The sequence below is a fragment of the Carcharodon carcharias genome, chromosome 2 (assembly GCF_017639515.1).
Source record: "Carcharodon carcharias isolate sCarCar2 chromosome 2, sCarCar2.pri, whole genome shotgun sequence".
NCBI lineage: Eukaryota > Metazoa > Chordata > Chondrichthyes > Lamniformes > Lamnidae > Carcharodon > Carcharodon carcharias.
The window spans coordinates 47,683,630-47,711,573 of NC_054468.1; positions in this window are offsets into that span (position 1 = coordinate 47,683,630).

The following is a 27,944-nucleotide window of genomic DNA, read 5'->3' on the forward strand; positions in this document are numbered from 1 at the left end:
GGCATGGGTTATGTATGAATGGTGAGGGCTGGAAGGCCTTCCAGTTTTTGTTATAACCGGAACAAAGTCTTGCCTCCTCACTGGCAGCCCCTGCGGCTGCCTCCAAGCTTTTTCCTAGGTCAACTTGCGCAACTGCAGCCTGCAACTACCCACGCCCTATCCCTCACAATGAAACTCCTGTCCTTGCGGGCATTTTCTCACAAGGCGGGTGAGCCGAGCTGGGAATTTCCACAATTCCTGCTATCTGCTTGAAAATCCAACCCCATGTCTTTCCTCTCCACATCTCCCTTCCCCCTTTAAGACCTTCCTTAGGACCGACCTCTTTGAAAAAGATTTTGGTTAACTGTCCTCATCTCCTTCTATGCCTTGGCATCCTTTATTTTAACTACCAGTCTGTAAAATATCTTAGGACATATTTCTACATTAAAGGCAGTCCCCTACCACATTAACATTCCTTGTCTGTCTACTGCTTCACAAATAATAATGAAGTAATAACAGCTATATACCAACTCCTCTTCTGGATTAAATAGGTCTATAAAAATTTAACGAAATAAGAATATATTGCTTCTTACTTGAATGTGTTATTGTTCCTCTAAGTTATTTACATTTACTGGTGTTCCCTTCTTCTTACTGTGTTTGGCTATAATGCCAGAATTACTGGATATCTGGTTGGTTGATATGTGATTTTCTGAAAATGACATGAATGACATGAGCTGCAGGACACTGCCCTTTTGAGGTCAAAACCAACAACAGTCTAAAAGAAAATTCAACATTGAAAGTTTTATTAGAGCAATGTTGGACTAAGTAGGCTGTATATGTATATTCAGTAAGCTAAAGGTTAAAAGATTGGTATATATCAGTTCCTGTCTCCCTATTTCTCAAAGGACCTACTAGCTCAGATCTCCCTCCCTTGGGAATCCAAGGTAGACTTGGATAGATTTTATCAGGTAGCATTCCGATGAACTAATATCAAGTGACACTCCTGAATTATCTCATAACTACCGCAGAAAATGGTTTGCTCTAAACCAGTTGATCCATAATCTTAAAAGATTAGGGTATTGATCTGATTCGAGTGTATTCAAACACTGCTTTGCAAGCAATGTTATTAATGATATTGTGTTTGCAAAAAGCATGCCAGCACTTTCCCATGTGATAAAAAGCTTTATCTTAGATATATATTGCAACCAAAGTAAACTGAGAGTCACATAGATTTCATCAGTGCAGTTTTGAATGATCGTAGTTCTTAAAGATAGTGCCTTTAAATTTATATCTAAAGCTGTTTACCATTTCTTCAGAATGAATACAGATTTTGTTCAGTTGTCATGCAAGAAAGTGTATGTGCTGGTAACAGTCTGACTTATGATTCAGAATACATTGATAGGTTCCACTGACAGAGGCAGTTTCTCTTAGAAGTCATTTTGCATTTGATACGAGATATGGAAGAATCTGAGGGTCAATCACATGGAAGTCCACCTTTGAATTAGGTGACACATTGCCATTCAAGCCACTGGAAGGCATTGATTTTTTGATGCTCCCTCGCTATGTGACTGCCAATGATCAACATTGAGCCTGCAAGCAGGACAGTATATACATCTAGAATGCAAACCAACCTCTTATGTAATAGGTTCATTTCACAACTCAGGCTCTGCTGTTAGGTGTAAGCAGCAGACAATTATTGTTTTCATCTTAAAAGATTGATCGGATCAAACAGCATTGCAAATTGGGAATAATTCTTGACATCGATCTGTAGGCATAGTTGTGCGCGTGCATTTGCCAGCATATGCGCAGTTTCTCCCACACATGATGTCATCAGTTTGTGCCTGGGAGAATGTTCACCCGTGTTAGGACTGGCTTATGTAGGTGTAGAAAGCCTGTGCACGGTTATGTAATTATCATCAAATTTGATACAAGTGGATTCCACAAATTAATTGAGTTGCTCAGTGAACTGAAATCAGGGCTGAGGATCTTAGGTTCAGATCCTGACAGAGTGCTGGATTTTACACTGAGGGCGGGCTCTCCATATCCTAGTGTTCTGGGGGTGACTCTACCTCTTAATGGCTTGTCCACCTTTCATTTTTCGGGCGACAGCCCTTTAATTAGTATGAGGCAGGACATAGCACCCATCTCCAAGAGTACATCCTGCCTCGTAGGTCTGCCAGCAGCTCTGCACACTAGCAGCGATGGACCTGGACATTCGGGATAAGTCCGAGATCTTGCCGGGACCAGGCTAACAAGCCCAGCGAGGGGTTGTGGGTGTCATGTTGGACTGGATCGATGTAGGGACGAAAAAACTGCGCAAGGGGGGCCTCTCATGACACAGGGGGCCCAGGAAGGAGGCACCTTCCCCTTTCACTGGTCAGCAGCCCTCAGGATTAACTTGCTGGGCTGAGTGAAAGTCAGTCCCACTATGCATTATATTGGAGCGGCAGTGGGATGAGGCCTTGAATTGGGCATTAATTATCACAATTGGGCCACGGGCAGGCAACCCACCTGGTGCCTGTAAAATCATGGAGGTGGCAGGGGCAGGTGGCCTGACAGCAGGTATGCCATAGATAGCACGCCACCCTAATTTATGGGTCCACCTGCCTGTTTTCCTGCCCATGGGTGGCTGGTAAAATTCAGCCCACGAGTCAAACATAAAGACGTAAGACATAGAAATAGGAGTTTCCCCTCCACAATGGTGGCCATTTTTTACTTCAAAAGTTTCGGAAGCACTCAGAGGACACTTCAAGATGGAGACCCTTCAAGTTCAAGAGACTGAACACCATGTTTAAGTAGATGGTAAGCATGCCCTCTGATCAGTAATTGACCAATTGAGGCAAAAATTGATGTCGGATGACTGCTGCTGACACAGTGCAGGTTTATGACCCCCTTTTGATCCTGAGGTAGGGGTCCTAGCTCAACACAAACCCTGTTCTTTGTGTCTTCCTCACAGCTTACTTTCCCAACTAGCTTTGTGCTATGAGCAAACTTGAATACATTACACTCAGTGTAGCACACAAGGAGACCATTTGTGCTGGCTCTTAAGTGATTTAATTAGTTCCACTTCCCTGTTTCCCCATAACTCTGAAAATTCATCAAATATTTTATCCTCTTAGATGAATGAGTACTACATTTTAAAATGTGGTGTTAAGGCAGAAATGTTGTAGAGTGCTTGCCAACTTGTCATGATATAAATTACAGTAATTATCCTTGGTCATCTTTGATGTTCAGCAGTGGAAATAGGGATCAGCACTGCATCTAGTAAAAATTTGTCTGTAATGGAGACTAACTTCTCTCTCTTATAGTATAGCAGAATCCTGTTATGTGTAGCAGACAAAGCAATTGCTAACAATTATGGTTACTTGTAAGAAAATAACAATCATATTCATAAATTTGGTAAGATAATTGAATGCAGTGAGGACTTGCTTATAACATCAGGAAAGGAAAGGTGATGATAGAGAGGCAACAAAAAATGACAAAGAATAATTCAACAAAATGTCATCAAAAATGTGTCATTTATACACCATAAAACAAGCATGTGGTGTTCTAATGCCATCCAATACTTATAATAAGAAAGAGGCCAAACTTCCTTGTCTGGCAGCTGCAAAGATTCTTTTTCATGCTTGTAATCATCTGCCATCAGGTTCATTGGTTTAAGACCTCTGTTGTCATGACATCAATCATGTTATAATGTCAGTAACATTGAAGTTGAAAATGCTGAGATTAAAATGGAAATTAGAATGATGTTGAACTGTATGCATGCGCAGAAAATGTATTTTCAATCAACACTTTTGTATTCCCAATTAGAATTTTATGAAGTGTTGTATATGTTATAGAGTCACTCTTCAGACAACTGTTCTTAGTGGACACATTTGACTTTATTTACAAGACAGCAACAGCAATTACACCTGTGCATCAAGCTCCATAACTAAAGAAGAACTCCCCCTGTAGAGGTTCCCCGCACTGTTAACACATTGGTTTACACAGATCATGTGATCTTACAACACAGGATTATTCTTAAAGCTACATTCCCACATTTCCCAAAACTATAAATACTTACAGTGTATAATGAGGAAAAAGGAACTATAGGCTGGGAGGCCCATACCCTGAAATCAGAGTTGATTATTTAAATGCCATGGGTCAGAATTTGCTGTTTCTGTGCTTGAGACTATTTCCAGTGTTTACCTTTGCTGACCCTGGAGTAGTGGGCGATATTGGAATGTGAGGCTCAGTCCTGCTATATCTGGCACACCTATAACATCATCCTTTACCTCAAGCCACATGCAGCTGAAACCATGTCTTTGCCACTATCAAAATTGGCTGATTATCTTTCCAACCTCAAGTCGCTAACCAACAGCACATCCAAAACCCTGCTTCCCATGTCATGGACCACACCAAGTTCCACTCAGCCAAAGAATGGCAAATATTTGAGGGGACACAAATTGAGTGCTTACCTGAACTCTTGATTGGTACTCCCAGGCCACCAAACAGTGCTAATCAGAAAATGCAACACTATATTATGCCAGGAAGATATAATAATTCTCATCATGTTATTGGAACTTATTGTAAAGTAGAGTAATAGTGGTGTGTGTGTGTGCACGTGTGCGTGTGCGCACGACTTAATTGACTTAAAGGCCGCTGGCCTAAAAGCTTTGAAGTATTAGAAGATAAGCTAGATTTGAAATGCTAAGTAGGTAGATATGGGTGTAAAGGGAACATTTGCATTTTTTAATAAACCAGACTAGTTGAATTCAAAGGAGGGAGGAAATGTTTCACCTAGCCAGAAGAAGACAGAAACAGGAGGCAGGATTTTCAGCTTGGCATGCAGGCACGCGCCCGACAAGCATGAGCATGAAATAACGCACAATGATGTTGGGCGAGTGACCCAACATCATTGCGCACTTGCGCGATATTTTGGTCGGTGGGCGCACATGGGAGTTGGCAGCGCACCCACCAACAATTAAGCCCAATAACCAATTAATTAAAGTGAAATTTTCCCTGGTTTTGAACAGTGATTAAAAATAAAAAATGTTTAAAGCTCATTTTTAACATGTTCCTGCTCATGTGACACAGTCATATCAGGGGAAATGTTTTCCTTATTTTTGAGATCTTTATTTTTAGTTAAAGATCTTCAGCTCCCTGATGCAGCTCTGTGCCATCAGGGAGCTTTCACTGAGTGCACCTGTGTGCATGTGCACACTTCAGCGCTCGTGCCCCTCCTGCTCCTAGTCAGGCAGCGCTGTGATTATCAGTGCGTGTTTCACGCTCGTTGGCTGTTAATTGGCAAGCATTAAATCACGGTCAGTGCCCAATCGTGGGCAGCGGACCATTGCGTGGCCGCTCCCGGGCCCACCCACCACATCTGCTTGACAAACAGTTGTGCTTATTTTCCCCAAAGATTACTGGAATGAGAGACTTTTATTATCAGACAGGTAAAGTCCAGGGACATATGGAAAAAATGGGAATTTGCATTCAAGGGGGAAAATATGTATAAAGGAGCAAAGGCTGTGTATAAGGGCAGGAATCCTAAGATCTAACAAGTCTGAAACTCTCCTGTATCTAAGCCTCATGCTGCTGTCTACAAAGAACTGAAAATAAGAAAACTCACTTTGAATTGAATTGTTCAGGGTATCCTGTTTCTTTGCCTGTGTCTTTTAAAATCTATGTGGCTTACTGTTGCCGTAACTGGGAGTTAGATTAGCTAGGGGATTTAGAAGTTATCATAGCAGTAATTTGTAGATCTTTGTGTGTACTTAAAATCATTTCTTCTATTAATAAAGGTTTGATTTAGTTTTGTAAGAAACCTATAAGACTCGGTGGTCTTGTTAGTACTGAAATCAAGGCATGCATGTCGAAATTTATACAAATTGCAATACAGTTGTGGCAGTTGTTTCAAGTTTTCCTTTGAGTAGCTCAGCTTATAACAATTACATGCCATGTGATATAGAATATATGGCAATCTTCAATGTGTTACATACTACATATGCACAATTGTAGCTCTACATGTACAAATTATTCAAGCTTATCTTATATCTTCAAATATACAATTACTTTGAAAAGAACTGAATTTTCTCTTCAAGTTCACAGCTGGCTGATTTATTTCTTGTCACACTCTAGATTTTTTTTGATGCATGGAAGATGGTTAAGCTCAGAGTGAGAGAGATTTGTATTCCCATATCTCTGAAATTAGTGCCAGTAACCTGCTGCTGTAGGCTAAATCCTGAATAACTAAAGCTCAGGCTCCAACTGGATTTACGGCACAAACTTCATAATTGATACACAACCGGCAAGCTATTGGGGATAAGTCCCAGATTTCCTGACAATAGCAGTTACTATGGCCCCCTTTATCTTCCAGCACTGTAGATTTTGTGATTTACAATCCCTGTGGATGTGCATCAGATATATTGGGAATTGTGTGCACTATCTTCAAGTCAAATTGAGTAGTTGTATTTGTTTGTTTCATAGTGGAACTGATGTTTCTTGCTTAAAGTGATGTTGTTTGTGGTATTTGCGCAATCCACTTGGCTTTAAAAAGCATACTTAAATGTTACATATAAATCCATCTCTACTTACCCAAGTCTGTCTAAATGCTCAATGGAAGGGAATAGCTATTGCATTCAGTTTAGGGAAACACATCTGTTCACAGATTAGCCAAAAGAGAAATGGGCAAGAGGATGTACATGTGTGTGGTAATGGTTTTTCAACTATGTTAAGAGTCAAAACCCCATCAAAAAACATACAGAACCACAGAGAGTCTGTAGGGCAGATTTGGGTGGAGTCCCAAGTTATGGCTGAAGTTTTAAACAGTCCTTTTCACTGCTGAGAATAACGCTGCTATATTGGAATAGCCCTTTCTAGAATTAAGGCCAAGTTGCTGACCCTGATGGTATTTACCCTAGGGTCTTGAAAGAAATGGTTATGTAAGCCAGTGGCTTATATATTTAACTGCTCACAGAGATCTAGGATTGTTCCCATGGATTGAAGAGTGACTGGGAAGAAATTGGATAGGGACAGGCTTCTAATACAAACTGAATTTACTGCGCCAGAACAAATGGACCTAAATCTCACTTGTTTGGATTAGACCAGTAAGTTGCCAATGTCTGCTGCTTGATATCCCCCAAGCTGTTTGACAGCAAGTAAGGGGGTTGCAGGAAGATGGTCAATCAGGAAAGGAATAGGAATTGAGAATACAGGGGGTCAATTGAAAGGGTGAGAAGGGCTATCAGAATGGGAGTTCAGCAATGTTCTTTGAGGTTGCTGTTGAGCACTACTGTTCCCCCAGTTCCAGATTTTTTTGGTGGCAGTCTTTCAGCAGTTCCTTTAAAGGCCACGAGTGAGGTCTCATGTAATCTTACTCATCCTGAGTGCGGCAAGCAAAACATCAGCTGAGTCTATGGTAGCCCAATTTTGGGAAATAACCCTGAGACAAGCGTTAGGCCCCCTTTTTGCATTTACATAGGGCTTAACCCCCATTTCAGGTTCTATACTTCAGTTGCTTCTGATATGGTGAGTAGTGTACTTTCAGCGTGGAATATGTATGCATCCACTCCTTGCAGTATTGTATGCATCGATCAATTAATTTCTAAGCTGCTACCTTACAAAGGGCTGCAGCCAGAATCAGAAAACTATAAGCCCATTAGTTTAACTTCAGTTCTAGGCATATTGTTAGAAGGTATTATTAAAGCTGTTTTCTTTGATCATCTAGAAAAAGCAGAAGTTATTAAGGAATCCCAGCATGACTTCTGGAAAAAGAAGTTGGTGGATGTTGTAGAAAGTACGTAGCTTGATTTAAAAAAAAACAAAGTGCTGCACAAAAGATTTTAAAGTAAGGTTGTGTCTGGTGAAACTGGCAGACTGGTCTTACTTTGGACATCAAATTGATTGCTTTCTGATTGCACTCATTTAGACAGATGGTAGTTATATATGGGACCAAATCTGTTTGGGGGCTATTCATTAGTGGAGTCCTGCAGAGATCTCTGTTGGGTTCACTGCTTTTCACTGTCTTCATTAATGAGTTGGATAAAGGTATCAAGAGAAAAATACATAAATTTGTTGACAACCTGATGTGCAGAAGTTAGCAAAGTTAACACCTTAGTCAAAATAAATAAGCTGCAGACAGATATAGATCTATTTAGGGATTAGCCCTGTGTGCAGCTGGTGTGTTTCCCAAGTAGATAAGTGCATTTGGGCAGGGGTTATTCCAAGTATCCATACACCATGGAAGGTTATGCCTCAATGCTGTTGAGTGGGAGAAAAACCTTGAAGTTCAGTTCAAGAAACAATGAAGGCCTCTCACTAATGTTTCAAGGCTGTTGCAAAAGTGAATTGAGTTTTGTGGGATGGATAGCAAAGATAATTAAATAAGCTGAACAAGTACAGTTCTTAAAAACAAAAAACAGTTCTTACCTGTACAAGGCCTCTGTTCAGTTGTGGTCTTCTCACATTACAGGGGATATCAAGAGCAAGGTTCAGGAAAGCACTTGATTGATACCTACTAAAGGCCCTTATAGGACAAGCTTAGAGAACTGGGACTGTACTCTGAATATGTGTACACATCATGGAGATATAACTGAGGTCTTTCAAATAATCAAGGGATTTTATCCAAGTGATTATTTGAGCTAGCCCGGCACTGAAGGCCTATAGGTTCTCAGTATGATTTGCAAAGCAAATGGCAGTATTTTCTATACTGGAGTCTGAGTCCAGTGATGGGCAAGGAAGTCAGCATTATTCCTGCTGGGCAGCGGGATAGCTCAATTTGCATGATCTTCTGATCCTTAACTCATTAATTAAGCACCCATGAGGAGCAGAGTGAATCTCGGGTGGTGCATGCAGGAAGTCACCCACCCTGCCTTTATCTCATGGCGTCGAAGGTCCTGGCACCATATTTAAAGGGCACCTGGAGAGCCACTTATTCACTGTAGGTCAGAAGCTCCATGTTACTCCTCCAGAATCCGTGCAGGCACAGTTCATACTGGAGAAGCTGGCAGGTGTGAACATCCACATCCCAGAGTATACAAAGGTGCCTGCGGCATTGCATCTCACTCATTTCTAGATCAGAACACTGCCAGCAATACACCCATGATTGGGACAATGTTTGCTATTGCAGTGGACCATGTTTGCCAGCATCTTGACCTTCTTGAGGCCCCAATGCCTTTTGGTGCTTAAATCCTTGATCCTCATGGCCCTGTGCCAACCTGCAAGGTGCCCTCCTTCTCCTCATCTGGATGAAAACCATTACTGGGATTCCTGCAGCCTGCATCACTGACACCTCAGTGGAGCTGCGAACGGTTTAAAGAAGTCATAAATTTAATGACCATGTGTTTTACAGGTTTCTTTCCATCTCAAAGCCACCTGGCCTCCATCTAGACATGGCATCCCCATTCCATTCCTTTCAGGTGAAGGACATCATGGCGGATCAGAGATTTGTGTTTTGTCCTCCTGCTCATGCATGACTGCACATGGAGATATTGCTCTTTGAGCAGGACGATGAGAGCCATATGCGAGAAACCTCCCTCTGACACTATTCAGCTTGCCTCCATTACCCTAGTGACTTTGTAAAGGGACATTTACCTTGTCATGATAGAAAGACTAACCACATGAGCCCTTGTCAGCTGTGACCATTCACCTAGGAGAATGGAGATTTAGAGTTGCGAATTGGCTGCCGTCCACTAGCTGTGCACCTTGGAGGCATCCACCTCCCTCTCTCCCTTCATCCCTGTCTCTGACTACAGCCAATGGCAAATGGCACAGAATGAATGGCAACTCCACAACTTGCTGGAATCTCGATGTTATGGGACCCATGAGTCAGGAACAAACTTGCGACAATGTTGGCTTCAGCATAGAGAGGAGAACACAACTGAGCATCTTTGACATCCAGTTGCTTCATAATTATTAGAGTGTCCCTTTAGACGGCCACATGTGCTGACCTTGAACTCCAACTTCCCCACCTCATGACCCTCCTCTTACTTCGAGGCATCTCACTGACTGGCTAACTGCATGGTCAAGGTCAGATTTGTAAAACGGTGCATGTCACCTTCCAGGCTTGGTCCACCACCTACTAGCTGCCCCCTGTCACCCAGCAACTTACACCCCACCCATCCCCATCACCCTTGAACCACTCAATATCACCATTCCTCTCTCCCCTGTTACCCTGTACTCTATTACGACCCACTTCCACATGCCTTCCTTCCCCTCAGCACTGACACCTATTACCATCTCCATGCCCACCTTGACCCTGCTCCCTCCGATTATCTACACCACCTGTCGAGTCCCCCTCCGTGATCCCTTTGCTACCAGCACTCAATATGAGTGAAGTTATGCAAGGTCCCCAAGAGAGTAAAAGCAGCATCTACTGACCTCAAAGTCATGGAAGAGGTGAAGCTCTCCAGGTGCATGCCCCTTAAATACAGTCGCAAAACTGAACATTCAAAATTTTCGCTGGTGGGAAGCTTTAATTTGGAGGGTGAACTAAATTCTGGCAAGGTGACCTTTCAATGTGCATGCATGAGCTGCTAATGGGGCTCCTGACATTGTTCATCAGGAAGCTAGAGCCACCTAAAAAGTCAAGGAAACAAAACTTCAATGTTTTATCCCACCATCGGGAAGCAGATTTTTTTGCCTCCCACCAAATTAAGTACCCCTGCCCGCCACGGTTCCTGCTACAGGCGGGAGTGGGAGATTCCGCCCATAGCATAAAATTAGGTGTCAAGAAGCACTTAATTTCACGAAAATCTGTTGACCTCTGGAAAGGTTTGCCAGTTATGTGAGGATAATGTTTTTCCAAAGAGATCTGAATGAGGTTCTGCAAGTGAAAATGTCTCCAGTTATAAAAAGTAGACATGTTAACTAGGATTTGTGAAAGCAGGAATGGAGTTTACTTGATTGCCTTTGTAAATTGGGAAGGAATTTACCAGTTTTTTCATAAATTGGTCTCAGTTTTTTATTTCTCTTCTCCTAGGGGACTGTGCAGCTGCAGGCTTGATGAATCATTTTATCTATTCTCATTGTTTACAAGTTCATTAACAAGGAGCTAGTTACATGCTCCAATCCAAATGTACGTGATTGCCCACATGTATGTGCTTTTGAGTGTTCATATATTGGAGATTAACTTCACATGTGGGGATTGAATCCACTGACTCTTTGTAAGGCTGTCTAATAAATCACTAAATTTGATCAGAAACATTGGCTAGGTTTTCCCTAATGCATCAGAATGTTTATGGAAGTGCTTGCAATTTAATCATGGAAAATGGCCATTGCACATGTATACTGCAGTTCTGGAGGAATTCATGTCCAAGCAGGGTGACTGAAGATCCTGTTGAATATTTTGAAAATGTGTCAGTTGGAAGTCCAACTGAAATTGTGATGTAAAATAATCGCAGGAATAACTGAAGAATAGACTCTTCTCACCTGCTGAGGATTTTACACAATTTTTGCAAGAAACCGTATTGGAATCTATTCACATATTTGTCAGATTGTTCATAACAACGACTCTAATAGAGATGCAGACTGAGCAACAGCATTTACCTTACCATGCAAAAGTTTAGTTTGGGACCCCTACAACAAATAATTCATAATCATTAAACATATCACTGGATTCACCCCGTGCCCCTGACTGGCTCAAGACCCTGCCAATTGTATGGGTTATACAGTCTAAAAAGAGTTCCGGCTCACATCATGTTACAACTCCCCACTGCCTATTCAACATGCTCCTTTGTTCACCAATTACTGTCTTTTGGTGAACAAACCTGTAAATAAAACTCTGCTCAAACTGAGAGGAAACCCAAGCACCATAGAACAATCAAAACAAAATATTACAATTATTACATCAGCTGAGCTACAGCCCCACTGTGATTCCCTGGCGCTAGTTCAACTTGTTTTGGTTCGTATTCCAGGTCTATTTAATGTAGTCGCAAATCACAATTCCCAATTTTATCCTCATGGTGATAGCTGCAAGCTAAAGTACTACAGTTTCCTTTGAATCTCCAGTTTGGCTGCTGGACCACCTGTTTGTAGTGCACAGCCAAGCCCAGCCCACGGCAAAGCTTGCTTTTTCCTGCAATGTAGAGAAGACATGCAATACATCAGTCTTTATTAGATTACAGATAGAAAGATAGTACATGAATAGATGATGGTCAGGTTAAGTATTTTATTAGGTGTAAAATTACATGGAAAGGTGGCTGTAGGGAGAAGCTATTTCTTATCTGATGGTCTTTTGCTCTGAAAAGCATAGCAGAAGCTTTTGCATCAGATGTCATTCTAATGCAAACATGACTCTGGCACAGTCACTGTGTATAATCTACAAATCAAAAAATCTTCAGGCCATTTTAATATAATAAATGAAATTGGCAACTATTAAAACTATCATTGTACGCAAATTAAAGGACTGTTTCCTTTGCATGAATATATTAAATGGGAGGCCTGTCAAATCAATAATGGAAAGGATAAATGTTTTGTCCAGCAGAATTCCCAATGTCAGCATTAGAAATCCAGATTACAATCAAATTACATTGATGATGAGGTTTCTATTCACGCTGGGGAGAATCTAATCAGTTTCAAGTGTTGAAAGACAATTTGTCAATCAATGCAGGGGGTGGAAAATCCAGCAAGCACAACAGCAGAACCAAAAAGTGGTTTTTAGAGGGTGGCGGACCAATAAATAGAAGGCAAGTAAGCTGACAGGAAGGGTTTTTGGTTATGCTATTATATAAATCCTGGCTTCACAAAATGCTCTAAAAATCATGCAGCACCTGTTGATTCAGCAGCTTCCTGTGATCATTGTAAGGCACTCTGGCTCAGACACTGACTTGGCTACTTTCCCCTATGAGCAGGCAGAACTCATGTGCTAGACATTTACGCAGAAATTTTTCATTTCTCTCCTATGCAAATCATAGGGCCCCAATTTACATATCATTATAAAGGTCCTTACCTGTTTCTAGTAGGAGTCCGCACTCTTAATTCTGGCATGTTTTGCATTCCCAATCATAATTGCTCCACCATTGGTGGCCATGCCTTCAGTTGCCTAGGTCCCAAGTTTTAGAATTCCCTCCCTGCATCTATCCCCCTTGCTTTCCCCCTTTAAGACACCCTTAAAACCTACCTGTTTGACCAAGCATTTGGTCACCTGACCTGATATCTCCTCTTGTGGCTTTGCGTCATATTTATTTTAATAATGTGCCTGTGAAGCATCTTGGCACATTTCATTACGTTAAAGACACTATATAAATAAAAGTTACTGTCATAATGATGTTCCAAAGTGTTTTTTAAGTACACTTATTGTTGTAAAGTAGACACTATGGCTACCAACCTGGTGACAGCAGGGTCCCATAAACAACAAAATAATCCAGGCAATTGTTTTTTTAGTAACGCTGACAGGATATGACTGAGGAATGTTGAATGTACTTATTAAATTATAAAATTCCTGTAACTACATGTTTCTATATCTAGGCCCATTCTGGAGCTGCTGGGGCTAGCTTTTGGAGCTTTGATGTTTTTGACATGTCCCAGCTCATGTGATAGTGCCACATAAGGGGACATGTTTTAAAAGTTTAAAAACCTTTATTTAAAACTTTAGCACTGAAACAAATCTCCCTGAGGCATCTCTGTGCTTGAAAGATCGCAGGGAATCCCCGCCCCCCTGCCCGCACAGGGAACGCTCAGCGCTTCTGGGCGAGCATCACAGTGAGTGGGCCTCAATTAGCCCATGCATGCAAAATGGCAGTGCACCCCCAATTGGAGGCAAGCTCATTCCTGCACTCCCTGGGTTGGGGGGTGGGGGGGGGGGGGGGGGGGGGATTTTTCCCTAACAGTCAATATTGGTCTACAATATAGAAAGTAAAAATGTCAATACAGAAGCCACAGTCAAATGGGCAGAAAATGGAGATCCATCTCAGTCTCTTCCCAAGATCCTAATCAGCACAAAACCAGTCTTCAGTCAATCTGATTCACTCCATGTGATATAAAGAAACCGCTGAATGCACTGGATAGAGCAAAGGCCCATGACCCCTGAACACAACCCAGCTGTAGTGTAGACCTGTGCTCCAGAACTTGCCTCTAGCCAAGTTGTTCAAATACAACTGAAACACTGGCGTCTACCAATTAATCTGGAAGATTGCCCAGTTATGTCCTCTCCACAAAATGAAAGAGAAATTTAATTTGGTCAATTACCGCTCCAAAAGCCTATTTTCAATAAGCAGCAATCTGATGGAAGGTATTGTCAACGCAAAGCAGTACTTACCAGTAACCTGCTCACCGATTATCAGTTTGGGTTCTGCCAGGACCACTTGGCTCCAGAACTCATTACAGCCTTTGTCCTATCATGCACTAAGGTGCTAAATTCCAGATGAGAATTAACTGAGGCATCAAGGTGCACCAGCAAAACTGAAATCAATGAGCATCAGAGGGAAAATGCTCCACTGGCTGGCATCATATCTAGCAGAAAGGAAGATGGTTGCAATTGTTAGAATAAGTGCAGCTCCAACACCACAAGAAGGTCAACACCATCCAGAATGAAATAGCCAACTTGATTGATACTCCACCCATCACTTAAATTCTCCCTCCACCACCAGCACTCCATGGCTGCCACAAGCACTAAGACACATTGCTGTACACTTGCCAATGCTTCTTCAACATCACCTTCTAAATCTACTAACCAGAAGGGTAAGGGCATGGGACACAATTTCCTTCCAAGTCACAGACCATCCTGACTTGGAAGTATGTCACCATTCCTTCATAATTGAGTCAAAATCCTCAAACTCCTTGCCCATCAGCGCTGTGGGTACACCCTCACCAGATGAGCTACTGTGGTTCAGTGGTTTACCATTACCACCTCAGGAGCAATTAGGGATGGGCAGTAAATGCTTGTGATGCCCACATCCCATGAACAAATAAAAAATAATCTAGATATTCAGAGCTAGTGTAGTTTTGTACATTTCAAACCTAACCCAAATTCCAACTACATCATTTTGGAGCTCTTTAGATTAACTGATCATTGCCCATAAATCATGCACAGTTCCAAAAATCACATTTCAAATCAGTATTTTTCTGTAAAAGGATATTTTGTGATATTTAATTATTTCATTTCAAAAATCATGATCAGTAAAATCTATCTGCATAGATGTCCTGAGACACAGTCATCAGCGATTACACTTCAGATTGTCAGAAGTACATAAAAATGAGTCATTTCTCTTTTAGGATTTGTTGCTGGAAATTTATAAAGAACTTTCAATCTAGGAATATCCCTGATCAAACAGCAATTAAACATTGATTGCCATACATTTGCTTATATTAATTGCACTGTAGCCTTAAAGTGACAGAGCAGCTTAAACACAGATCCACTTTAGTGACAGAATGCGTTACATTGTGTAACTCGCAATGGTATAAAACAGTGCATCACCTGACTGACCACGGACAACATTATGGAAAGTTTGCTAGTTTAAGAAAAGTTTCAGTTCCAGGTCCTGTGCTTTAATTGGGTTCCGACTCAGGAGAATACTAGTAAAATCAATTTGAGAAGCCTCAATACATTTGTCTCCATGGACATGAGCCCACAGCACAAAATTACACATAATCTTGCAGTAATTAGCACAAAATTGGCAGCATAATTCAAAAGATCAGAAAGCTGGTGAGTATGAGTGTTAAAATTCATATCACTACATAAAGGGTTTTTCTGAAATTTATACTGAAGGCATTAAAAATTGTAGACCAACCAAAATCATGCTTGGAAATAATTTTGAGAGGTTTTTGTGACATTCTATCTATAGGACTGTTGCTGCTCTAACACACAGTGCATTTTTATATCACACATACAAGGTTGCTATAGCTCTGTAAACTGACTATTATTCCTGAGCAAAACCTCCTTCCTGTCCTTATAACTTTGATGGAGTGTAAGAATATTACAAAGCAACTTCTCTTCCTGTCATGCAATGTACACTGGCACAAAAAAAAACCCTTGACAGCCATATACACTCTGCTGTCATGGACAACAGAGTTCAGGTATGTTAGCTACATGAGCTGAGATCACTTAGTTTTCTGAACGTATATCAAATTCAGAGCAAAAGCACACAATTCCAATGTCCCTTGGATGGCCTAAACTATCTAAATGATATCTAATAGGACAATCTTCCTCTAAGATTTTCTGTGGAAAAATAACTTTTGTCTTTAAGTACCCTTTTAGTCCAATCAAGTTTTCTAACAAGGATAATACCAGAAATTTATGTGTGTACATATCAGGAAAGGATTGACTGGGTTTCTTTTCTCTTGAAAGAAGGCTATGAGCTGATCTAATGGAGTTACTTAAAATTATGAAAGTTTTTGATAGAGTAGATACAAAGAAAATATTTCCACTTATGAGGAAGAGCATAACTAGAGGCCATCAATATAAGGTGGTCCCCAAGAAATCCAAAATGGAGTTCAGAAGAAAATTCGTTACCCAAAGAGTGGCGAGAATGTGAAACTTACTGCCACAGGTGGTGGTTGAAGCAAATAGTATAGATTAATTTAAGGGAAAGCTAGGGAAGCATTTGAGGGATAAGGGACAAGATGGGAACAATGGTAGATTTAGATGAGAAAAGATGGGCGGAGACTCAATTGGAACATAAATGCTGGCATGGGCTGATTGGGCCATATGGTTGTTTCTGTGCTGTAATCCTATGAAACCATTCATCATTGATCTTTCTAGCCTAAATTCATTCAGACATTAATGTTAAACTGAAATGCAACATGTTGCTGTTTAACATAGATTGATGAAAAGTGAAATCAAATGAAACATCATCTTAATAGGGTTCACTTCCTGTTTTATCCGAATTAAGTTTTCATTTATAAATAGGCAATGAAGGAAACGATTTTTTTTAATACAACTAACTGTATTTTTATATAATTGATTAAATCTAGAAAGGTCGACTAAAGCAATTGGAGAACTGTGTGTTTTTAAATGCCTATGCTGACTTATTTGATTTCCTCTGTAATTATTAAGAAATTTTGTTTGTGCAGAATGTCAACGTCCTTAGACTGATTTTGAATTCAGAAACCCACAGGACACAAACAAATGCACTCCGTGGTGAAATCCAAGCAATTACACAATTGGAACATGTATAATCTATAATTATAAGAAAAATAGATAATAATTTCTGAGGCTCAATTCTTGACATGCATTTTCCTCAAAAATAAAAACTGAGACTAACCAGCCTCCTGTTTTACCAGAGACTTGTGCAAAGATCAATGTGCAGGCAGCAGGGTAATTTTTAAAAAGCAAGGTCTATGGAACCTTTATCACTCTTTCATGTTCTTTCAAAGTGCATGGCCTGAACTTCATACTCCCCCACCCGTGTTTTTTTTAGGGGAGGGGAGACAATGTGCAAAGTAACACGAATGGGCTTCCCAGACGCCCCAATCTCTCAGTGATTTTACACTGGGGCAGATGAAGCCTTGACCCATTTTGGGGCCCTTGAGTGGCCAATTATTGACCATTTAAGGGCCATTTCCCGCCCAGCCTCAATTTGTAGGCTTGTGGGAGGATTTCCCAGGTGCGGGGGAAGTCCGAAATCAGGTTCAGGCCTTGAGTGGGTGGGTGAGTGGGTGGGTGGGTAGCCTTCTTCTTAAGGTCCGGTGGATCTCCCCCCTCCCACTCCCGACCTCTCTCCCGACACTCCAACTCCCCACTATCCACCACCCCCAGGGCCTTCCCTACCCTCCCCGCCCTGAGACCCCAGAAACTCACCCCAAAAACACATCTTTCCAAGCACTCCCATGAATGAGAATCCGTGGACTTCATGAACTTCCACTCCTGTCCACAACGGCTTCTGTCGCTGCAGGGACTGGAGAGCTGCTGGCCAATCAGATTGACTGACAGCTGTCGAAGGCGGAACTACATCCCAAGTGAGGGGTGAAAGTCCCGCCTGCAGCCAGTTGACACTCATTCCAATGTGAAATGACTGCAGGGCATCAGTAGGGATGTGTTCTCCGTCGACTCTTCAGGTGGCAAGACTGGAAACCCCACTATCTAAAATATCCTGGCCCATATTTTTGACCTTTGTACATGCCTCTCAGTTTTTTGTTACAAACCAGTGTTCACATCAGAAAATTTATGGATTTTTATTATTAGGTATAAGCTTTGTTTTAATAGAGTGATTTAAAAACTCTGCAGTTTATGATATCCTGCAAAGGTCTCCTAGCCACACTAAGTGGAAACAACAATTCCATTGTTTACTGATCAGTTAGTTGCACTTATCTTGCAGGGATTAGTCGGGTACCTAGTGTGGTAATTCATCAATGAGTTTTGTAAATGCTCACTATTTCTAATTTTGTTTAACTTTTTGAATTGGATGATGATCAAAGTGTTTGATTTACCAGACCTGGAACACTATAATTTTCAACAGCTTGAATTCCAACAGCTGCCAGGATAGAGATCTAGTGCTGAATGAATGGAATGTTCTAGAAATTACCGTAAACAGTTCTAACGTTTTCTTAATATTTTATTCCAGCCCCCAACATCCCACATTGATTATACCAACTCTGATTTTTAACCTGCTCTCTGAAGAGATAACAAAGGCATTCAGTATAAACCCATGACCTCTTTCTTTAAATATGCAGCTCAGGCTCTCATGATGACATTTGGGCAACTGCTTTTTTAAACAGAAGCCTGAGTGGGGAAGTAAAGTTGAGTCAGAGGAGGCCCAAATAGTTGAGTCTCTTAATTTTTTTTTACTTTCCTTTTGGTCCTCCTGCCCCACCTAACTGAGATGGGGTGTGTTGGTCAGAAGGAAAGTACAGGAAGGAACTGGCGCTGCATTCATGGCCCATTCCCACCACCTGCCATTTTTATTTGCCTGAATCCGCTCAAATCCATATTGCAATTGGCAAATGACAATTTCTATGGATCACATTCAATGGAGACAGGGTTGAATTTGTCCAAATTTATTTCAACGCAGACAAAGAAGAAATTCATCCCATCAGCCTGAGAAGAGCTTGTGACTAGTGCCACAGGTGAAATCATGTTGTTATTATCTATTATTTCCATATTTTATATTTTCTTTTTGGAGATGCTTTTTGAGCTAAATTCTTAATGCAAATATTATTCATCACACACAGACCAGTGTACTAATTCCCATCAGACTCCAACGCAAAAAAAGTATTAGAAAATAATTATATATGATCTGTGCAGTATAGATAACCTTAAAAATTGGCAACTATTAGTGAGATAATTACAGAAGTTAAAACAAGGGAAGTATGTTTTTAATCCATAATAGACCTGGATGTGACCCTCAAGAAAGAGAGCTGTTCATGCATAATGAGTATTATTTCCACTTTAGATTTTTTTTTAAACTGTTACTAATCCTATTTTGGGGATAATTATCCCTGAAATGCTTTCAAGTGAAATGTCCCATGTTTTCCACTGGGAGAACCATTTGCCCTTTTGGAATAAAAATAATGCTGGAAATCTACTCAATCCCAATTGGCTCATGATTATGCAGGTTTCACACTTCTTAAGTGGTTGAAAACAGTCAGCTAACCAGCAAAAGTAAAACAAAGAACATCAGACCAGTTGCTGAAAGCAAGAAAGGAAAAGTTAGCACTGTGGATGGTTGAAGAGAAAAATTTAGGCGAACCAGCATCTGGATATCCTTAGAACCTTATTATTTAAAAATTGGATGAGATTTTTGAGCTGAATGTTCCCAACAGTTGTTGGGGAAAGTGGTGTTGAGCTTGCTTAACTGACTTGCACTCAATTTGTTTTCTGTCTATACTTCAGTAAACTACTTCAGAAATTGTTGTAGCCCACTTCCCAGCAGAATTTTAAACTTTGTTGTTAGGGTGATTTCATCTCAGCTGGAGGGCAGGGGATGGGGGGTGCACTATGTGTTAAAAGATTCCAACCAGTGAGAAACATTCACAAGAACAAAATTGCCTGACTTGATCATTGGCCAAGGTGATAAGCAGAGTCCAAGAGGGGGCAGGCATGACAATAGAAAGGTGGAGGGAGGTTGGGGGGGGGATGAATGACAAGTGTGTGTTAGCAGCGAGCCATGAATTTAATGTGGAGATAATAAGGTAAGAAAATACTTTTTGGGAGGTTGCCTCAATGATCCCTTAAAGAATCTGTAGGTCTTTGCAGCCAAGTACCTGAGAATACCAACTGAATATACATGGCACATGTTGCAGTCATACTAATGTATTTTGTAAAAGGGGTTAACAAAGTTGTTAGGCCCTCTATTTGCATGTTTTCAAGCTAGAGGCCTTTATCAATATGACAGATGGACACATCCAAAGTGGAATATTGGATACTTAGTTGTTCATTTTATGCCTGTAAAACAGGTATGGTGCCAAAAAACTCCTATGGCATAGAAATCCACAAGGAACTCATCAAAACTGAAATTATGTAATTTAAAGATTCTCTTCATGCCTTTGCCTTAAATGTAACTCTTTTATATAAAAAAAGATTTTAGTTCTTTGTACCTAGATCCATAAACATAAATTGAAGTTCTTCTCAAATAATTATCTTGTCAGGTTGCATTGGGTATCATTACTCAGGTGATTGATTGGTACTAATAAGAATAAAAAACTTACTGTGACGTTTGAGCATACTGCCTTGCCCCAGGTTGAATAGATCCTTTAACAGTGCTGCATTACGTGAATCCTCCAGCAACTGAGAAATATTAGGGTTTCAGAAATGACCTAAATTAAATATTAAATGCAGATTATAGATCACAATGTCATAACTATGCCAATGGCTGCATTACCTTAACTCAGCACATCAGAAATATACAGATGGCAGGCTAATTATAAAATTGTTATATTCATTTAAATTATTCAAACAAAACAATAAATATCAATTAGAAATGCTGAATAACTTCAAATAGGATCTAAATTCAAGAGGCAAGTATTCCACTGAAAAGCTCATGTGCCATAAAATGTAAAGCATTTTGGGGATAAAAGCTTTGTGCATAAATCTTGGCTGCAATCTTGATGAATATCCAATAAACCTTTTGAATTTGCTAACCATCTCAAGACTGTCTTAAACAAAAAAGCCCGACCGCTTAATATTAAGTCCAACAAATATGTATTAGTACATATATTTCATAGGTCACAGTAAAAGATCACATTACACAAAACATATAGGGCAGAATTTTTAGGTCGATTTACAGGTGCGATCGGCTGGTTCAGGATCGGACCCCCCGCCTGCAAACGGCCCCGAACCTCATTTCACATTGGCTGGCCAATTAATGGCCAGCCAGCGTGAAGAACACACTGAAATGCTCAGTGCTGCCAGGTCGAGGGTGGGAGGAGGGTGGGCGCTGATGTAAGAGTGGGCACGGGCAAGCGTTGAAGCGAGCTGCCTCAGGGAGCTGAAGACTTCAAAAGTATTAAATAAAGATTTTAAAATCAGAACAAAAACAAGCATCACAAACAGTCAGCTGAACATATGCATTGTAAAAGTTCTGTCCATAGATTTTTTTAAAAATTTAATAACGGAAAACTCAAGCCACCCTTGGATGAGGTTTCATGAAAAATCCAAAGGCCGTGAGGTTGGACAGACCACAAAAAAAATTGGGGATACCTACAACTTTAATGAGCTTAATTGTCCTCTTAATTGTTGGCAGGCGTGCTTCAGACTTCTGCGCACACCACTGACTGAAAAACATGTGTGCGCGGGATGACATCGGGATGCTCGCCCAACATCATCACGCGCTATTTGACGCTCGAGCTGGTCGGGCACGCAGCTGCACGCCGACCTGAAAACTCTGCCGATAGTGGCTTTAACTTCTCCATGGCTTGGATTATGCTCATTTACCTCCAAATCTCGAGCAAAATCAGCTTTAAACTTTTGAGTACTATGAAGGGCTTTCAACATTTTTCTAATCTAATCTCAGCCACGGATGGATGAAGTGAAACAGGATCTGGGAGCTGGTAGTTTTGGCATTTAAAATGTCAAATCACTGGAGTAGCAATGAACAGGAGTGAATAGAGTACTAAAATTATACTGCTATACAATTGAGTATAAATGGGTTTTATGCTAGAAATGTATAGTTACTTGATTGGAGCAGGAGCTGTGTTCAGTGTTAGTCATCAAAACAAAAAGTTTCCTATTCTTCTCCTCCTCAGCTTCATGAATAATGTCACTGACATCATAAAAAGTGGCAGTGGCTGGGATTTTACAGGGTGGTGGTGGCTTTGTCCATTGGCCGGAAAGTCAAGGGCAATCTTGCCTCAGCTGGTCAAGGAAGCCTGACTACGTTTTATGTTTCTCAGGCAATCAATTGCCAGAGGAACACTGGGCCTTTGTCCCTTTAAAGGGACAAGATCCTGTTCCAAGAGCTGACAGCCAATCATATGGCAGAAGCGGTGGCCACTGCTGGAACAGTAACTGGCCTGAACCAGCCACAATGGAGGAGGCCCCCTTCAGTGCAGATTGGCCTAAGCGTGGGAGGACCCTCTGCTGCAGCCATTGATAAAATGTCAGGGACAGCAGGATAGTGACAGGCATGCCACCACAACAACCCCACCCACTCCCGACTCTCCCAGCACTCCACCTCCCAGCACACTCCCTGAGGCCTAGTTAAATTTCAGCCACTGTAGCCTCATATGGGGATACCTGACTCAATTCAATGATTATGTGATAACAAAACAAATGACTGGGAAAGCTGGTTAAAGTGTCCATTCTAAATATAGCCTAATCATGTAGTTTTCAATATTAGTGTTCCATAAATCATTTATGTGCTCATTAATGTAATATTTAAAGCTCTGGCTACAGCAAAAAGATCAGAGAACCAGATCATTCTTCGCAACACTCTACAGATGCTAACTGGCTAGAAGTCTACAAGAGCATGATGAACCACGCCACCAGTGCTTCTTGCGTGCAAGCCCTTAATTACTTACATCAACAGAATGCTGGTGGCAAAGCTTTAATATTCCTTTCTGTTGCTTGTGATTTTTTCCCCCCACATTACTGCATGATGTGTATGTTTGTTGAAACAGAGCATTAATCATTACCAACTGGAGCATACATTTAGTAAAAGGAAAATCTGAGCTCAATTGTAACAGTCAAACCAGAAGGTTGTGGTTTGAAATCCCCTTCCAGGATTTGAGTACACCATCTTGAGTGACAATTAAGCCACTGAAATACGGATGGAGCATTAAATTGTCAGGGTTGCCATCATTTGGATTGATTCATTAAGCTAAGGTTCTGACTGTCTGTTCAGGTAAGCATAAAAGACCCCAAGATGATATTTAGAGAAAAGCAAGGAATTCTTCTTGTGTCATGACTATAACACTCAAAGGACACAGCCAGAAACATATTAACTGGTCAATAATTTCATCTCTTCTTTGTGAGAGCAAATAGTTTTTGCACCAAAATGACAACACTGAAAACACATTCATTGTAAGTGATAAAAACAAAAACAAAAAACTGCAGATGCTGGAAATCCAAAACAAAAACAGAATTACCTGGAAAAACTCAGCAGGTCTGGCAGCATTGGCGGAGAAGAAAAGAGTTGACGTTTCGAGTCCTCATGATCCTTCGACAGAACTGTAAGTGAAATGGTTTGGCATGTTGAGAATAAGAAAATTTATTTATAAATACAAGTTCTTTCTTTTGGCACTGCACCACAGCATTTCCTAAGTGATCTCTGTTTCAAAAATCACCAGGGACGGAATCGTCCCAGGTTTGCACAGAGTGCAGCAGCGGGCGGGAGAGAAGACTGCAATGGCGGCTTTTTGCACTGTATCGTCCCATTCCCGACGCGTACCATCTCATGAATAATGCACTCCTGGGGAACACGCTGGGTCACTGGTGGGGCGGCTTCTGATTCGCACACCCCACCATCACCTCAGGCCTTCAATAATCCGGGTGCTGTATTTAAAGGGCATCCCTGCACAGGGCTAGCTCTCTGTAAGGCACCAGAAGCTGCTGCAAAATCATCACTTCCAAAGAGTATGCCACCCCAAATTTAGCTACACCTCCCTCAGGCACCTACTAGATGCTGTGGAGGCCTGCTGTGTAGACCACTACCCCTGCTCTGGGCGAAGGCCAGCAAGTGAGGTCACCAATTCAGCATGTGAGATGGTAGCAGCAGTGGTCAGTGCCAACATCCTACAAAAGAGGACAGCTACCCAGTGCCAAAAGAGGATGAATGATCTCCTCCATTCCGCCAGGGTAAGTCACTCTTTTCATCACTCTCAACTTACACACTCACAAGCCCATCACACATCCACAGTGATCTCACTCTTGCCAGTTCAAGGGACATCAACTTTATTGTCTCACATACACCTTCATCTGCCCTGCAGTTCATGTCCTCATCTCATCCATGGCCAACTCACCACCCACCTGGCAAGCTTGCACTCTCCCCAACTGTAGTCATGCAGGACAAGCTGGCACACAACAAGTGGGAGAGGTCGCAGACTGGTGGAGGAATGCCTGACATCAAGGTCCTCACAGACTGAAAAGAGTTATCCAGCTGGCTGGCAATGTTCTGGGCTCTCCCTGTGCTGATGGTGAGGTCAGTGTGCTCAGCAAAGTGAGGACCCAGCAGTGCAACATCCATCAGACAACCATGCTATGAGTGAGTTCCCCTGTTCCGCAGTCACCTGCCATGCACTAATTATCTCTCCCTGCTCTTGCATACACATCAGGGAAGCAGCCGAGGGGATCCATGAGCCAGGGCATTGCTCAAGCCCCGAAGACACGTTGGAAGAAAAATCTGATGACAACCTTGTTGAAGACCTGTCACAGCGCTCATCCACACCCTCCACCAGTGCAGAGACACACACCTCGGTGAGACCTTGTCCTAGAGCAGCCTACTGCTGGAGGTCAGAAATTTGCTGAGTCCATGTCAGTTGAGGAGCCTTTAGACTTGGTCATACATCAAGTGCTGAAGCTCCAAAGGCAAGCTTCGGGAATATCAGGAAGGGATGTCCGCTGCACTCCTCAGATTGCAAAGCATGACAGAGGAGTCCGTTCGTCTTCAGTCTGAGGCGATAGCACTAAGGTTAACACTGGTAGGATGGTGGCTGCCATGGAGACCTTGGTCCAGGACATCTGTTCTACACTACTGCACAGGCTGAACTCCATCACTGATGTCATAGTTGGCCTCCAACAGTGTCATATCAATGCAAGAGAGGTGCGGGACAGATCAAACTCACTCCAGCTTCCCCTTTTCCTTCAGGAGTCAGCCTGGCACTCATAAGGAGGAGGATCAGCAGGTGCACACCCCATCCAACCAGGTGATTCCGGGAGTGTCTGGCTCATCTGAATCCCCTCTTCCTGTGACCCTAGCAGCTCTAGCTCCACAGGCCAAGGAGGGTGACACTGCCACACAGCAGGACCCCCAAAAGCAGGCTGGGGTCCTCCAGGCCTCAAGCTTCTAGAGGATGCCCATTAAGATCATCACAGGGCATAGCAGTCAGCAGGCTGCATTCATCATTGCTGTGGATGTCGGGGGAGCAGTAACAGGGTTAGGAAGGTTAAGAAGACGTAGTTGCATAGCCTGGGCATGGGTTTTAATTACTTGTACTTAAAGTTCACGATTGTAAATAAACTCCGGAGAATGTCTCCTTGCCCATGGGTCCTTGTTATGTTGAGCAGTGTTTGTGCCACTCAGATGTGAATCCTTGGTTCCTGTACAAAATAAAGGTAGGTATCTCAATCCAGGGCCTCTTCCCTGTGCAGTTTGTGACCTTCATACCAAAGTGATGGTCCAGCTTCACATTCACTGGGCAGATTAATGATGCCTGCACCTCGGTGGTGCTTCTCATTGCTGCCAGGATGTTGAGGCCAGGTGTCACAGAGTTCTGTCATTCTCTCTGTGTGTTCTCAGAACCTTTGAGGTGGGGCTGGCCCCCCCATCTCATCGGCATCTGTGACCAGCAATGTTGGGCTCCTGAAGGGGTCAGGTGCTGAAGGTCGACAAAGGATCAGGTATCTTTAAAGTTTATGGCTGCTTCTTCATGGTATGACCCTAATCACAGAGCACAAATGCCCTCAACTAGACAGGAGTCAGACATTTACGGAGGCAATGTGAAGGTCTGTTGTAAGGAACGTATCTTTTTATTTATGTTGAGCTGTTGTAAAGAATCGATCATTTATTTTCTTGGACTGTGGCTTTAAAAATTGGACTGTGGCTTTAAAACTACTAGGGCTGCAGTTGAGAGATATGTTCCCTGGAACAGGATGTGGAATATATAATTTTGCTATGCTGAAACAGAATGTGACAGGTTGGACAATAGTGCCAGAAAGGGCATGGTTTAAGAGAGAACAGCTTAGCAACAGTGTTTGATTGGCTGCTGACCAGGGTTTTGTGATAGCAGTAGCCAGGAGAAGGATCCTAACCTGCCGAGAGGAAAAACCTAAAAGTCTCTCTCTCCTGTGTTTTTTTGGTAAAACTCCAATAATTCTGTTTTAGTCATCAGCTGGCTATTCCTCACATCTCTGTATCCTGTTTTTTGAGAAACCCCTGTCAAAATAAAAGGGGTGAAGTCACTCATAGAGACATTAAAAGCAGGTTTTTAGCTAGTAAACTACAGACTGGAAGTGCTGAAAGATCACCTCATGTTAGCAGTACAGGTCTGCAAGGAACTTGGAAGACTTCATGCAAAAGCAACTCATCTAACCCAGATTGGTGCTATTGAGCTGTTTTTATCTCATTCTTAAAATCCTTGTTCTGTGTGTGTCTGTCATGTGTTGTGTCGTATGTATAGGGATTAAAAATGGTTAGAGTAAGTTATAGAATTAAGAGCTAGCAGTTCATATTTCTTTCTTTTGCCATTGGATAAGAACAATTTGTTTAATAAATAGTTATTCACTTGTTAAGATCACAAACTTGGTGCTTGTATTCTGTTAATCTAAATTAAATTAAATTACACAGTTAGGTAAAACTAGGACAATTTGGTGATTCAACTTTTTCACGTTTGTCACGGCTTGGGGAGCAGTGGGGCTTGATATGACAGCGCACTGTCCCTAAGTGAGTCGTGACATGTCCTCACTGCATGTTGTCAAAATCCTGTAATCTAGCAATTATTAGGGCCTCCGCTGAATTTCCATGACACGAGCCTGGGCACTGAGGGTATGTGCACTGCCATCAGCCACTCAGGAGTCAAACATTCACAGATGCAAGGCAAGGATGTCAGGACTGTCCTCACTGCATCTCGTCATCATTCTCCACAAATCTTGCGGCTATGAGGGCCTCCCGAGCGAGCCTGCCTCACCTGGCTAGTGCAATGGCCTCATCGCCAGCATTCTCACCTTCAAGGACCTCTTTAACCTCATCCCCTTCGATGTCTTCCTCAGTGGAGGATAAGTGCAGCTCTTCCATCTCCTCCTCAGCCAGCTCCTCCACCCTTTGCAGCGCCAGGTTATGGAACGTGCAGCAAGTAATGATGATGTGTGACACTCTCTGGGGACTGCATTTCAGTATTCCACTGGACCTGTCGAGGCACTGGAATCTCATTTTCAAAATGCTTATCGTTTGCTCCAAAGTCCGGGTCGCAACCTGGGCCTTGTCGTACTGTTGTTCTGCTGCAGCCTGAGGCCACCGCATGGGCATCATCAGCCACGTCCTCTGTGGGTTGCCCTTGTCCCCAAGGAGCCAACCCTGCAGCCTCTCCGGACCCCGGAAGATGTCAGGGATCTGAGACCTGCTAAGGATTTAGCAGCCGTGGATGCTCCCTGTGCACTGACCTACTGGGTGTTTGTGTGGTGGTAGCACACCAGCTGAATATTCAGCAAGTGGATGCACTTGCAGTTGACGTAGTTGACTGCTTGTTGCCACAGGGGTCTAAGCGCTGTGTGAGTGCAGTTGATGGCACCCCGCACCTGTGGAAACCCAGAGATCTGTGCAAATCCCAGTGCTCTTGCTTCCTGACTTTCCAGATCCCAGGCGAAATGCACAAAGCTCTGTACCTTTGTGAAATTGGCGTCCATGGCCTCCTGGATACAGTTTTGCGTGGAAGCTTATGAGATCCCACACAGGTCACTT